Below are 5,000 nucleotides of genomic sequence, written 5' to 3'. Positions count from 1 at the left end.
GTGCCCACCTGCTCTGGGCCAGAGACACCAACCCTGACAGGCCACCTCATCACCCGCCATCCAGTCTGGAGGGGCCTCCAGGACCTCACTGACCCCTCCCAGGCCCTACCAAGACTGGCTGTGTGACCCAGAACACGGTCCCCTCCCCCCTCTGGGGCAGCTATTCTCGTGGTAGATTCTGGAATCCTGCTGCCGGGGATGCCATTCTTTAGGATTCCTGTGGCCCAGATTCCTGGCCTGTACAGTGGAACAGGAGCCAACTGCCTGCCCTTCCCTCCCCTTGCTGCCCCGGGGCCTACCCTGCAGGAGCCAGGGCAGCCCTGCAGGAGTGGGTGAGGCCTGTCCCACTCCCCTCCACACCTTGCTTTCTCCTCAGGGGCGGCTGGTTCTCTCCAACAAGATGGCACGCACCATCGGCTTCTTCTACACGCTGTTCCTGCATTGCTTGGTCTTCCTGGTGGGTGCCGAGGCGGTGGTCAGGGCTGCCTTCATCATGCTCCCTTCACCTCCAGGGCAGAAGGGACCCAGGCCGTCCCCAAGCCCCACCATCTGCTCTCGGCCACTTCTCTCCCCTTCAAGGGCCTCAGCCCAGCCTGGGGATGACAAGCCCACCCACTGGGCCCTCGGGGAGAGGCCTGATGACTCCATCCATCCGGGGCCCAGTCCTGGACGGGCTTGGTGAAGGGAAGGGCTGCTATGGGAGCCTGAGGAAGGCAGGAAAGAGGGTCTTACTAACTCTACTAAGGGTCAACCAGGTGGGCTGCACACAGAAGGGACATCCTGTTAGTGGCACAGCACACACAGAGGCCTCGTGATGCCTGCATGTCCACTGTGTCTGGGAAGAGGAGAATGTGGGGTGTGCCCACGGAGGGCTCCGGCCTCAGATCCCACCCCCAGGGAGGCCACAGTCCAGTGGCCCCTATCTGAAGTCCGCTCTGACCCAGGGCCCGGCAGGGGTACACCCAGCATGTTAGGGATGATGCTTCCAGGTCCAGGCCTGTCTGACCATCTTGGAAACAGGCGGGCACAGAAGCATCTCTAAGGCCCACAGCCTGGGGTCTGGGCCCTGAGAACTGTCCCAGGGCTGGAGGTGGCTGCAGGAGTGCCTGTGAGGAAGGACGGGCAGCTCATGGTGTCTCCGCCTGGCCAGGTTCTCTACAAGCTGGCGTGGAGCGAGAGCGGGGAGAGGGACTGTACCACCTTCTGCGCCAAGGATGTTGAGGATGCCCTGAGGCCCCCCTCTCCCCCCCATGACCCCACACTCAGCAGCACCACTGAGCTCCTCCTCTGTTCCCTGTCCCCCAGCCTTCCGCCATTGCCCCCCCACTCTGGTTCACCTCACAGCCCCCCAATATGCCTGCTGCCCTCATCCCCCACCCCATCACATGGTGCACGACCCTGGAGATTTCTATGCCTTCCCCTCCCACCCACCGCGCGCGCGCACAACACACACACACACACTTCTCTCCTTTTTTACACTCAGCCACAGCAAAGGTTTCTGTGTCCCCACAGGTAAGAAGTTTGCCGATCACCTGCACAAGTTCCACGAGAATGACAACGGGGCAGCGGCCGGTGACTTGTGGCAGTGATGTCTCGGGGCCTCCCCACTCACAACAGCGATAACTGCATTCCCCACCCCTGCTTATTCAGCTGCTTCTAATGACTAGGCTTCCCTAGAAATTCCCCCATGGAAACTGCCCTTGCCCTCCACCAGCAGTACCAGAGGTCCTAGTCCCCTTGGGCTCCCTTAAAATGATGCCTCAGCCACTTCAGGCCTCCTCGGTCCAGAAAGTCCCTTGACCCCTAGCCCTGGGAGCAGGGATGCTGTGACACTGTGTTCCACTGTTTCTGGCCATGGTTAAAACAGTTGGGATCCCCTGGGACCCATCACCACCTCCCAAGATGTAGGGGACCCTTCCTTACAGGCCAGGAGTCTTTGAGTCCATCCCCCCAGCCCACCTTTGTCACACTCTACCCCACCCCCAGACCCACCATGATTTTTGCTTTATTATTTAGCAGGTATTCTGGCTTCTAGGTGAGGAGTCTGCAGTGAGCACACCCCATGCCAGGGGCTCTTCAGACCCAAGGACTGGTCTGAGGGGCCCAGGTGCTTCTTGGCCAAGCAGAACATCTTAGCATGGCCACCTTGGGCCACTGACAGATCTGCCTATGTTAAATTTGCACTTGCGTGTTCAGCTTTGAATAAACATATGGTTGCAGCCACACTGGTGCCCGTGCCCTGTGACTGGGGATATGAGAGTCTGGTGGGGTCTGGCACTGCCCCTGACACACAGAAGGTCTCTCCCCTTGTCTGCCCAGGAATTCCATGACTTGGTTCAGAGCTTTGCTGAAACCCAAACCCACAGTGTCTGAGTTCTCTTGAGCAGAACAGTAACCCAATCAAAAAGAGAAATCCATTCCTTTAAAAAAACAAACAAACGAAAAAAAAAAAAACAAGCAAAAGAACAACGCGTTGGTGGGTGTGGTCCAGTAGTTAGAATGTCAGCTCCCACACTGAAGAGTCTCCGGTTTGATTCCTGGTCAAGGGCATGTAATTGGGTTGCAGGTTCAATCCCTAGCCCCTGTCAGGGTGCATGCAGGAGACAACCAATTGATATATCTCTCTCTCTCTCTCTTTCTCTCTCCCCCTCCCTCCCTCCCTTCCACTCTCTCTAAAAAAAAGCAATGGAAAAAATATCCTGTGGTGAGGATTAACAAAAAACAAACAAAAAATCAGACTGTGGTTGAACGTCTGTGGTTGAATGTGTGACGTGTGTTGGATGTGTGACATCAGCTCCTGGGGAACCCTGCATCCTTCTGTGCGCCCTGGAGCCCTGCTCTCGTGTCACTTCATGTCTCTCCCTGTCCCTTTCCCTTGGGGTCTGCTTGCCACACACTGTGGAGCCCATGCCCATCAAGCCCCCCCGAGTGCCAGCCTTGCATAGGGACACCTCTGGGCCATAGGTTCTGGGCTGCCAGGCCCCCAGCCCAGCCCCACTCATGTGGGCCCCACCCACCCACACTAGGAGCTTCCTCTTAATCTGTGGTGATTGGCATTCACTCACTGGCCAGGTGGCCTGAAATGCTGGCTCCATACCCAGCTTCGACCCTGCAGCTCACCTGGGCAGAGTCCCCTGCGCTATCCCTGTCTCAGTCCTGGACACACTAGAACTTGTACATCCAGGGCCCTCACCTTGGGATCCTACCCCAGAACCCCTCATCATCTGCCCCATCACAGCTTCCTCCAAGACCCCAAAGCCTCCTGCCCTCAGGGACCCCAGGTAGACCTGTCCTGCCTAACCCTCGTTCCTGTCCCCATGACAACGATGCTCCTGACCAGTCAGCCTCTCCCCTCCTCCCCTCCTCCTTACCCCAGCCACTTCCACATTTCCCACTACTAGTTCCTCCTTGTACGTCAGAGTCACTAAACAGCTGGCTCCTCCTCACTTCCTCCTCCCTGGGGATCAGACGGACTGTCCTACCCAGGGTTCCATACCCAGGACCCTCTCTGGCCAAGGACAGCCCATCAGTGGATCTCAGCCCACTACTCAGAACCAGGTTAGTCCACGGGGGCCAGGTTCTCCCATCGCCCAGGAGGGGGGGGTCCACGGCCCCAGCACCAACTTATCCTTCGACAGGCAGTCATCCTCCCACCCTTCCCATTCCCACACCCTCCCAGCCTCATTCCTAGGGCTCCTGGTTCCCAGCCAGACCTCCAGGCCAGTGTGCAGCTACAATGCATGGCTGGCCCACGCCTAAGCTTTCATTAAATATTTTCTGGCCATATCCTGCCGAGAGAGCAGCTGGTATGTGTGTGGAAGGGAAGCGGCTAGGTTCCAGGGCCTCAGACAAGACCTGCCTTGCTTCAGAGCCCATGTGGAGGGCAGCCCAGGGCTGGTGGGCAGGAGGTCCAGGCTGGGCTCCAGGCTAGTCTCCACTTTCACTAACCCACTGTTCTTCTCTAGGCCCCATGCTTTCCATCCACCGGACTGAGATTTAAAAAAAAAAAAAAAAAAAGAACCTTCCTTGCCTGTCCTGTTTCCTGATGGGAAAGGTTAAGGGCCCTCTACACGCATCAGAGGTCCCTAAGGGTGGGAGAGAGCAACAGATGGAGGCCCTCCCTGGCAGGCCACAGAACTGCCAGCGGTAGGGCCGCAGTGAGGGCCGGGAAAAGCTGATAGGCCTGTAGAGGCTGAGGGCTGGGGGCAGGAGGGAGAAGAGGAGAGAGGGGCTGGGCACCCCACCCTCCCAGGAGCAAGCACTTCACTTCCATACGTCTGTTTACATGGACTGATGCTTCCCTCTCTTCTCAGACCCCTTCCTGCCTGCTAGAGTCCTCCACCTCTTCTGGGAGGTCTCCGGGAGGCCCCCAAGGTCAGCCCACAAGTGCCCACGAAGGCCAGCAGGAGTCTTTGTTTTCTTAGCCAGGCTGGCCTCTGCCCTAAGCTAAGCTCTGGTTCGGGGGCTGTGGGGGCTGCGGAGCCCTGTCAGCCCCGTACCACGTAGGACGGGGTGGGGCAGGGACAGGGACGGGAGACGTGAGGACCCACTCCCGTCGCCCCTGCCCTGGCCCCCGGCGATTTCCGGCAGCCAGCGCTGGAGGGAGGGGGCGTGGCGCTCAGCCTCGGGATTTATGAGAAGTGGACGTCAACTTCCCGGCCTGTGACATCTGCGCCTCCGCGAGGCTCCCATTGTCCTGAAGGCTGAGGGTCTAGGGCAGTAGCGACCTCCGCCGGTTGACTGTCACCCAGGGGCGTCCACGTCCCAGAGGCCCCAGCAGGCAGGCCACCCGCCGCCCCCACTCGCCACGCTCCCGGAGCCACCACTCGGGGCTCCGAGGGACGCTCCCACGCCGGAAGATCCGGACGCCTGGCCTGGGGCCGGTACGGGAAAACAAGGGCGGCCGCGAACTCTTGTCTAATTGTGAACGGTCGCTGGGCCTTTTCCTGATCCCTTCGGCTCCCAGGACCGCGCCCGCCCGGCCCACTGCCGTTTCTCCG

General features: G+C 59.3%; 1 protein-coding gene across 3 annotated transcripts in view; it reads left to right on the top strand.

Annotated features, from left to right (window-relative positions):
- Positions 1-2,692: 2,692 nt before the first annotated feature.
- Positions 2,693-5,000, top strand: part of SH2B2 (SH2B adaptor protein 2) — a 24,013-nt gene continuing 21,705 nt past the window's right edge. For 2 of the 3 annotated variants that reach the window (XM_014455402.2, XM_023753491.1), the window contains exon 1: positions 2,717-3,558. The gene's annotated coding sequence lies outside the window, so the exon portion shown is untranslated. The other variant, XM_014455403.2, reaches the window with a different exon arrangement.

The sequence above is a fragment of the Myotis lucifugus genome, unplaced genomic scaffold, assembly GCF_000147115.1.
Source record: "Myotis lucifugus unplaced genomic scaffold, Myoluc2.0 scaffold_45, whole genome shotgun sequence".
In the NCBI taxonomy this organism is placed as follows: domain Eukaryota; kingdom Metazoa; phylum Chordata; class Mammalia; order Chiroptera; family Vespertilionidae; genus Myotis; species Myotis lucifugus.
The sequence above is the reverse complement of the archived record's forward strand: the minus strand, read 5'-3'. Positions and strand labels throughout refer to the sequence as shown.